The sequence below is a fragment of the Pyrus communis genome, chromosome 8, assembly GCF_041283825.1.
Source record: "Pyrus communis isolate YQ-2024b chromosome 8, ASM4128382v1, whole genome shotgun sequence".
In the NCBI taxonomy this organism is placed as follows: Eukaryota; Viridiplantae; Streptophyta; class Magnoliopsida; order Rosales; family Rosaceae; genus Pyrus; species Pyrus communis.
Window position 1 is genome coordinate 3207287 of NC_142572.1, and position 11065 is coordinate 3218351.

General features: G+C 32.7%; 1 pseudogene; it reads left to right on the forward strand.

The window, feature by feature from the left end:
- The first annotated feature begins 2710 nt into the window (after positions 1-2710).
- On the forward strand, positions 2711-3634 carry LOC148694612 (uncharacterized; annotated as a pseudogene).
- Positions 3635-11065: the final 7431 nt, after the last annotated feature.

An 11065-nucleotide genomic window follows, 5' to 3' on the forward strand; every position in this document is an offset into this window, starting at 1 on the left:
TGGTTCCATTGCCCAAACACAAGAACTTAGTTGGGTGTAAATGGGTGTATAAGATAAAAAAGAATGCTGATAGTTCAATTGGGAGATATAAGGCACGACTGGTGGCAAAATGATTTAGTCAAGAAGACGAAACCAGACGTAGAAATACTGATGAAATACCCCAATTTACTAGAAAAGATCACAAATCCATAGAGAAAAGATCACAAAGAGAAGATTGTAGAAGCGGAAGCAAATGAAACCAAGATCGAAAGACCGTCAAGCTGCTATGCTTGTTTAGGCGAATGATACCATGTAAACAATTGAAGAATGTTGATGAAGATAGTTATGCAGAAAGAGAGAAGAAGAAGAGAAGATCGAGAGTTAAAGAGAGAAGAGAATTTCAAAAAACATATTATCTTTCTTATTAGTTATAAATGATGGTTACAAGGTTTATATAGTTTGTATTGGTAGCTTACACTCTAAGCTACACAATAACAAACTTTAACTAACTTCTTTAATCTCTTGACACATATCTAATTCACAACCATAGGATCTTAATACTCCTAACAAAAATCTCTAGCTGTTTACACATGGTAAGATGATATGATTCAGAAAAATTCCAAAACAAACAGATGAAGCTTGAAGTTGAATCACCTACCCACTAACAACTTTTTAATGAAATATATGACTGATTGGTTGGACTTTTGTGGTTCTGTAAAAATATAAAGTACTATTGAATATTATCATGGTCTAAAATGGAAAATGTGGATCTCTTTCTAATATTTGTAGAGTAATTTAAGGAAGAATTCTATGCCAAACAAAATAAAAACAACAAAGATGTGTACCATTAATATTAGGGGTGATCAAATATAGGTGGAAATATTTCCGTATATATTCACAACTCTTTACATTTACCTTCTTGTACGTCTTCTCACATATGGTGAATTTTCAATTCAAATATATGGACAATACGAACTTGTTGACGTGGAGCACGTGAACCATTGGGCTTCACACATGGGTCAATTTACTCTGATATCATAAAGAAGTTGAGGTTTCACTATAAAACCAATTGGCAATATGGAGAGTTGTCCAACCTCTTAGCCCTTGTAAGGTTTATTCTTTTACCAATGTGAGACTCTTTTCCTTTCACATTCTTACATTAATTTCATTAACAACGTGGTATACTTAAATATGCACATGATTCATGCTAATTTGAAAGAGTTGATTTTTTTTTCTTTTTCAATAAGACAAAACAAAGGATGGGAGTTTCGAACTCAAACTTTGAGTGTGGAGGGTAGCAAACTCTTTTTCTTTTTCTTTTCTGGTGGAATAGATTTGCATACTATATCGATCTAGAAGTAGACCGATAAGTCCCAGAAAAGGACTGGACATTGCTTTATTGGTGAAGTCAAATGAAAGACCGAGCACGTTTAAAGCACATCTTATTATGTAAATATGTAGTTGTATCACTTCAACAAGTATGTATGATCACTGCCGTCATGTCCATCTAGGATGTTTCCCTTCCCACCTAAATCAATTACCAGACCTACCAGCCCCTGCCGAGTCCCACAAATTATTAAAAAAGAGGACATCCTGGTCAATTTCCAAAAGCTCAAGTGTGTATTTGCCACTTTAATCCAACTTAAAGAAGAAGGTCACGACTCACGTGCATCACGAGTCCCCAGTTCCCATGACATGTGTGGTGTGGGACGAGTCAGGAGTCAGAAACATAAATACGTCGGGAATGGAATGGGGACTCGATCAGACTTATGAAAGCCAACTTTCCTCTTTCGTTTTTTTTTCAAGAAAAATAAGGTTTCCGGAAAAGAAAGTTGGCTACGCCTCCCATGATTTCTCTCTATGCACTACTTAACTTGATGTTGCCAAAGCACCTGACTGAACTCGACCCTCTTTTTTTTTTTTTTTTTTGGTGTTAACAACTATGGCATGAAGCACCTGATTCTCTCTGCCAAGTGCTAGTTTTGTCTCTCACCTGAAACAAAACAAGTTCCAAAATTCGCACTTTCAAATATATATGTAATACATGTTGGAACTTGTGAACTAATATAGTCCCACATCGCCCATTCCACAGATTTAGCTCCTCTTTATAAGTGTTTTCCCTCACATATAATTTGAAAGAAATTGGACCAAAAACATGAACCTTGGCTTTAAACCTGGAAGGTTTGGGTATAAATATTAAATGTTAAAGATGGACCTTGGGCTTGAATGGAAGAAAAACACAAGTCCAATTTTTACGTTTTTGATTTTAAGGATTCAGTTTTTCCGAAATGATATGAACAGTTACATCCTTTCTGGAAGGATAAGCTTGAACAGACATAACTATTCACGAATGCCATTATATATATGGCCGAGATATCAATTCCATCGCTTCCTTTTCATTCTTAGAGAAACGCCACAGTCAATTCGCCAAGAATCCAAGTTCGAGTGCAAGAACTTGGGTTAGATAGTTGTATCCTGTAAAATAGACGTCCGTTGAACTACAACATTGATGTAGGGGCGAATTTCTGTCTTAGGAGATTGCTACTGCAAACCTTTATCTTCATAAACAAGTCAGTATTTTGTGATTTTATATGCAATTTCATTAATTGTTCGTATTTTGGTATATTGTATATGTTGTGTAATATTCATTCAAAATAAACTATCCAAATCTTTATATACTATATACTTGATATTTGATTGGTTTTAACAATCTAAGACAAAAATTTCTACCATGGATCAATCAAATGTTGGTGTCGTCAAGTAACACGTTGAGAAACCTGAGAAATTCAAGGGAGTTGATTTTAAACGTTGGCAACAAAAGATGTTGTTCTACTTAACAACTCTGAACTTGAGTCACGTCATTACTTCTGAGGCCCCTAAAGCACCAAAAGAGGGAGATATTCCTATCGAAATTCTGCAGGCTATAGAAGCCTGGACTCACAGTGAATTTCTATGCAAGAACTACATTTTGAATGTTTTAGATGACCCTTTGTGTGATGTTTACTGATCATATAAAACAGCTAAAGAACTGTGGGAGTCTTTGGACAAAAAGTACAAGTCTAAAGTGGCTAGTTCCAAGAAGTTTGTGATTCGAAAATTTCTGAATTACAAGATGAGTGACACCAAGTTTGTTGTCAAGCAAGTTGAAGAACTCCAAGTGATTGTTCATGAGTTAGATGAAGAAAATCTTGGTCTGAAAGAAGGTTTTGTGGTTGGCGCTGTTATAGAGAAATTGCCTTCGAATTGGAAAGACTTTAAGATTTATCTGAAACATCTAACTGAAGACATGAGCATAGATCAATTAATTCTCAAACTGCATGTGTATAAAGATCATCGCAAAAATGAGAAGTATGATGTCTCATCGCTGGAGGCAAAAGCCAATGTTGTGGAATGAGGAGACTCACACAAGGCAAAGCACCATCAGAAAAATAAAGGCATGGATGCTGCAAAGAAAGCATTGACTGCTGCGAAAAGGAAAACTTTTAGGAAAATCAAAGGAGGTTGCTGGGTTTGTGGAAAAACAAGTCATAGGGCAAATAATTGCCGTCACAAGAAGGATCAGAATACTGAGAATACCAATCAAGCAAACATTGCAAAAGACAAGTTTGTTGCTGTTGTATTTGAAGTCAATTTATTGACTAATTTCAATGACTAGTGGGTTGATACAGGAGCAACAAGGCATGTTTGTGCTAATCGGAATTTATTTGTTTCTTACTAATCAGTTGATGGTGGAGAAAATTTGTACATGGGAAATGCAACTATATCTGCCGTTGCAAGGAAGAGAAAAGTGACGCTCAAACTCACTTATGGAAAAGAGCTTTCACTCACCAATATTCTGCATGTTTCTGATATTCGCTAGAATTTGATCTCTGGATCGCTTCTGAGTAACAAAGGTTTCAAATTAGTCTTTGAATCTGATAAGTTTGTAATCACCAAGGGTGGGGTGTATGTGGGAAAGGGCTACCTGGTTGAAAGGCTTTTCAAATTGAATGTACTTTCTGTTGATGCTATTAATAATAATACCAAGCCTAGTGCTTCCTCTGTTTACTTGATTGAGTCCTCTACATTATGACATGCAAAATTAGGACATGTTAATTTTCGCTCTCTTCAACAAATGGTTAACTTAGGCTTATTGCCCAAATGTTCCATGAACAAAGTGGAAAAATCCAATTATGCAAGACACTCATATAAATCAGTGGAAAAATCCAACGAAATACTTCGTTTAATCCATAGTGATCTTTGTGATTTCAAGTCCACACCAACTAGTGGAGGAAAGAACTCCTATATTTCTTTCATTGATGATTGCAGCAAGTATTGTTATGTCTATTTGATTCATAGCAAAGATGAAGCTTTAAACATGTTTAAAACATTTAAAGCCGAAGTCGAAAATCAACTAGACAAAAGAATAAAAGTCTTAAGGTCGGGTAGAGGTGGTGAATACGAATCTAATGACTTTGCATAATTTTGTTCGAAACATGGAATAATATATCAAACAACATCACCATATACTCCTCAACAAAACGGAATGGTTGAATGGAAAAATCGAATGTTGAAAGATATGATTAATTTCATGTTAAATAGTTTTAGTGCACCACATAATTTATGGGGCAAGGCACTTCTTGTTGCCAACACAATATTGAACCGAATTCCACATAAGAAGACCAATCAATATCCTTATGAAATATGGAAAGTTAGATTACCTACATATAAAACGTTGAAAGTGTGGGGTTGTCTTGCGAAAGTTCAAGTGCCTCTTCCGAATAGACAAAAACTTGAACCAAAAACAGTAGATTGCATATTTATTGATCACGCCAACAATAGTTTAGCATACAGAATTTTGGTTCATAAATCTGAAATTGCAGACATTCATGTAAATACAATACTTGAATCTGCAGAAGCTGAGTTCTTTGAGGAATTTTTCTTTACAAAGATTGGTCATATGTTTTGAACAAAAGAGTACATGATGATACTACGAGAAATGATGACGATAATCATGCTTCAACTTATTTTCTATTCATAGCAAAGACTTTACTAATTTAGTTAGTATCTTATTTTCTATTCAAATGTGCGGTATTGTTCGAGTTTGAATAGAAAATGTGGGCTATTGTTGGAACTTGTGAGGGACATATAGTCCCACATTGCCCATTTTCCACAGATTTAGCTCCTCTTTGTAAGTGTTTTCCCTCACTTATGGTTTGAAAGAAATTGAGCCAAAGCCATGGACCTTGGGCATTGGACTTGGAGGGTTTGGATATATATATATATTAATTGTCAAAGATGGGCCTTAGACCTTGGGGCTCTTGGGCTCGGATGGAAGAAAAACACAAGTCCAATTTTTACGTTTTTTTTATTTAAAGGATTCAGTATGTTCGAAAGGATAAGAACATTTACATCCTTTCTGGAAGGATAAGTTTGAACAAACATAACCATTCACGAATGCCATTGTATATATGGCTGTGATATTAGAAATGTAGATATCAATTCCATCGCTTCCTTTTCATTCTTCTCAGAGAAACACCACAATCAATTCGCCAAAAATCCAAGTTTGAGTGCAAGAACTTGAGTTAGATAGTTGTATCCTGCAAGATAGATGTCCGTTGAACTAAATGCACTGGTGTAGGGGCGAATTTCTGTCTTAGGAGATTGCTACTGCAAGCCTCTATCTTCATAAACAAGTTAGTGTTTTGTGATTTTATATGCAATTTCATTAATTGTTTATATTTTGATATATTGTATCTGTTGTGGAATATTCATTCGAAATAAACTGTCCAAATCATTATATACTATATACTTGATATTTGATTGGTCTTAACAATTCATACATCAAGCCACTTGCAGTTTCATGCCCACCAAAAGATCATTCAACAGTACATTACATGACTTATCCATATGTGGTAAGAGTCATGGCTTCTGTACTTTTACATATATTAAACCTGGTAGTTACTTGATAATAGCAAAACTTCTATGCCAATCTCAATAAATATTCATGTATTTTAGTCTTCTTGCTTGAGAAGTTTGATTGGTTCAATATCAATATTGTAATCCCTCCTTTCTATTCAATACCATTCTTCTCGACTTTGAACTTTCAGCTGCATCTAACAATGTCCAACTATATCTTGTTTTTTGACTTCTTATTCAGTTACTTTACAAAAGAAATTAAATACTCTACACCAATGGACATTGAGCATCCATTTATCTGACCCAGTGATATATTTATATTATCTTATTAGATGTTGATTGTCCCAATGTAGTTTTCTTTTGCGACTAAATTACGATATTTTCGGAGACTAAATTATGATATTTGAAATGATCAAGTGCGTGAGCTGTTTATGCTATGTAAAAGTAATATGTGCATGTGTACACCTATGATATGTACGTAACTTATCGCTAGAGTGATAGACGAATTATTATTATTATTTCTTATCGACTCATTATAAAACTGATAATAAATCAAAGTTGATAGATTTTTCTTATTGAATGCTTCGTTGAAAGTGTCCTGATGATGAATTATTTATTCAATATGTCCGGAGTATCGCACTGCGCTACATAAATGGGATCCACTATTTTGTGACAAGTTCTTGATTATGAAAATTAATTCTTACATGATTTAAAACTCCAAAAATGTGGGTGACATTTGAAAAAATAGCTCCACAAAGAAGATAAATTGATATCGTTGAGATGTTAAAATCAATTTTCAGATTTGGAAACAATATACTTGTTGCTCCACAAACTTACAATTACAATTATTCATTTAAACAACTAGAAAAATGATGTCTTCCATTTTGTTTCGTTTCTTCTATATATGAACTTACCACTATATATAGTTTTTCATCTGTCATCCGGACCTTTAACCCATAATTGTAAAAGAATATGCAAGGATCGATGTCGATAGAGGTACAAACTAACGAATGAAAAGGAGGTTATAGAAGATAAAAAGCAAATGAAAAATATGGGTGATATTAAAACTGAAACAAACCTCACCAGAGCTAAGCTCTTGAACGAATGGACTTGGATATGCACAAAACACAATTCTAGGATGGATCTCACCATTGAGTTAACTCATATTTCTATGCATTACATGCTCAAGGTTGATCCCGCAATCTCCACATAATCTGATATTGTATCCAAACCCATGCGAGCCAATAGCATTATCCAATTTTTTATATTTAAAAACAAATATTCACTTATGATAACTGCAAAATAACTTTTTTGTAGTTTCAATAAAATTTCCTTAAATGTAGAGTATCTCCAAATGTGCTTTTAAATTCATATAATGCATAAAAGAATTCCCTTTTAAATGCTATTTGTTTTTCTTTTATTTTATATGTGGTTCTTTCTTGAGTATTTATAATGATAGACGAGTTGTTATTATCTCTTACTAAGTCATTATGAAAACAATAATAACTAATCTACATATAATTATCCATGATGAATTTTTCTTATTGTATATTTCGTCAACATGACCCTAATAATGAATTATTATTCAATATGCCTAAAGTATCGCATTGAACTTTAATAAATGAGACCCATTATTATACAACGAATTCTTGATCATGATAATTAATCATTACAGAATTCATAGCTCGAAGAATATGCCTGACATTTGAAAAAGTTGCTCCACAAAAATGCTAAAATGAATTTTGAAATGTTAAAAGTTAGATCCAGTAAATCAAAATTAGAACAAAAATGCATTGCCTTCTAAAGTATTTCAATTTCAATTATTCCTTTCAACATGTATCTCTCTCGTGCACAAGCTTACAGTTAAAATGCATCGAGATGGATGCATCGACAAGAGTGACGTTGTATATGAACTTGTCAAATATTTTAAAACTAATTAACTTTTGGTGGACGATGGTGATTAATGAGTCAGCATTCAACCTATACATAAAAAGAAGGATATGCAAATAAGGTAATTATAGGAAGCAAATGAAAAATATGTGATTATTACAGTAGTTGGAACAAGTTTATTAATGATATATATTTTGAATTCAAAATGAGATATTAAATCCTAAGTGGAATGCTATGTAATCAAATTTGAAGGTAAGAGTAAGTTTCAACTGATATGTCAATCCTATGTGGATTGACATATATAAGTTTTCATATGACAAATTTGACATATAAGAAAGCTTATGTCAACTAATTTTTAATTATTTTATTATGTGGGTCCCATTACTACATCAATTCTAGATCTTGAAAATTTATTTTTAATTGATTTATTTTTAAATAGATGATGCAAATATCATTTATAACAAAAAAAATACATCGGTTGAAATAAGAGGATATTTGACATTGTCACTTTAGCCATCAAATTAATATTTGTTATTTATCTTTTGACATTCAAAATATATATCATTAATAAGTTTCATTGAATGCTTCGCCGAAAGTGCCCCGAAATGAATTATTTATTCAACATGTCCTGAGCATCGCACTGGGCTCAATAAGTGGGATCATTATCATGTGACAAGTTCCTGATCTTGATAATTAATTCTTATAGGATTCAAACTCCAAAAATGTGTATGACATTTGAAAATAAAAAATTGCTCCACAAAAATGATAAAATGATTATTGAGATATTACAATCAATTTTCAGATTTAGAACAATACACTTGTTGCTCCACAAACTTACAATTACAATTACTAATTTAAACAACTAGAAAAATGATATCTTCCATTATGTTCTGTTTCTTCTATATATGAATTTAATTACCATTATATATAGTTTTTCATTTGTCAATCCGGACCTTTAACCCATACTTGTAAAAGAACATGCAAGGTAAACTTACAATTACAATTATTAATTTAAACAACTAGAAAAATGATATCTTCCACTCTGTTCTGTTTCTTCTATATATGAATTTAATTACCATTATATATAGTTTTTCATCTGTCAATCCGGACCTTTAACCCCATACTTGTAAAAGAACATGCAAGGCAAACTTACAATTACAATTACTAATTTAAACAACTAGAAAAATGATATCTTCCATTATGTTTTATTTCTTCTATGTATGAACTTAATTACCATTATATATAGTTTTTCATCTGTCAATCCAGACCTTCAACCCATACTTGTAGAAGAACATGCAAGGGTGTCGAAAGAGGTACAAGTTATAGAATCAAAAGGAGATTATAGAAGATAAGAAGCAAATGAAAAATATGGGTGATATCAAAACTGAAACAAACTTCACCAGAGCTAATATGGGTTAAAGGTTCATACATACATACATATATTTATTTATTTATATTTATGTTTCTTTCAGAACGAATGTAACTTGGACATGAACAAAACACAATTGTAGGATTGCTCTCACCATTGAGTAAACTCATATTTACAACTAATTTCTATGTAATTACAGGCTCGAGGTTGATGTCGCAATCTCCATATATAATATGATATTGTATCCAAACCCATGGAAGCCAATAGCTAGCAGATGTCAAAATATGATTGAAAGACCCTGCATGTGTAAATGCAAAATATAACTAATCGATCGAGGAAGCCATTTGCACACTGTTAGTGGGTGTATAGTCCGATGGCATTCAACTGGCTCTCAACTGGAATTACAATCCTGCCAATAACATCTTACCATTTCTAAAAAAGGGCTTTGCAGGTTACAATAAAACCGTTTGTATATTCTCACTACGCTACTAACATTTTTTTTTTTTACAACCGAATCTCAAATTTTATATTTCTAGACTACTATTACCTATCACCTTATTCATTCACACCCGTGGACCGACTCTAACGACTTTACTATAACTACTTTTAACAAGAAAACAACTTTTGTGTGATTGATTTTGTTATAACAATTTTGAGTGATGTAATAGTCCATTTAGAAAATGGGTGTTGCTTGGTCTCCGAAAAAGTAATAGTAAGCTTCAAATTTTTTATATTTAGAAATGAAAATTCACTTATGAAAGGTGAAAAATAATTTTTTTCATAGTTTCAATAACATTTTCTTAAAAAATCAATCAGAATATCTTCAAGTGTGCTTTGTAAATTCCTCTTCACCCCAAGCCCAATCCCTCGGGCTACAGCGGGAGGTAGCAGAGCTCGACTGCTCAATTGGGCATAAATAGCCCAACCTAGCACCTGAGGTCATGTGACGCCAGCTGACGTCACCCACATTATAATTTTTTTTTTTTTTTTTTTTTTGCCCTAGGCGCGTAAGCTTCATGCTCGCGTGAGTGTGAGTGGTCTGACAAAATGAAGGCGAAATGTGTAGGCACTTTTAGTCCACTGCGAACATGGATTGTTGGATTTTCCAAATCCGATGGTACATATTAATTCGAATTTTTTTAATAAATTAGAAAGAAAAAAAGAAGGAAATATCTGCAAAAGAGTTTTTGACCATATGGCACAACCTGGACTCTTGGATTGCTAAAAAAAGGTTATCCACTGGTCCATATTAATTCTGTTAGTAAAACATGTTTAAAAATTATAAAAAAATACAAAAAAAAAAGTAAGATAATATGAACCATGAGTGAGCAAAACAAGATTAATTGTAATTTTGGATAATAATATATGGTGTGACGAGATTAATTAAAAGTTCTATTCGAAATAAAATAAAATATTAATTTTAGGAACTGTTATTTGCACTACATAAATTTTATTCTACACTCCTCACATGTGCATTTTTCTTTATAATTATAGAAAGTTTAGAGTGCAAAATAAAATTTTTGGAGTGTCAATAACAATTTCCATTAATTTTTAAAAAATAATTTTTTTAATAACAATTGTCCAAACAATTCATTTACGGGGTGAAAATGCACTCAAACAATCACTAAGGCAATAACTGCCTTTGTCCAAATGACAAGACAATACTTGCATTAATGGGGTGGGCTTACTCTAATGCCTAAAAGAATTCCCTTTATAATGCTATGTCTTTCTTTTAGTTTTTGTTTTTCAAAGAATCTCATTGAAGACTGTATAGAAAATTCTTCTTTCTTGAGTAGTTGTGTGGATTGGCTGACTCATGTGAATGATATTCGATATGTACTAGGGAGTAAGGCATCGACCCAATGGGCAACCTTCGATATTTGGTAATGCTAGGAAGATTAAATTTATAAATTAAATTTTGTAGATTAA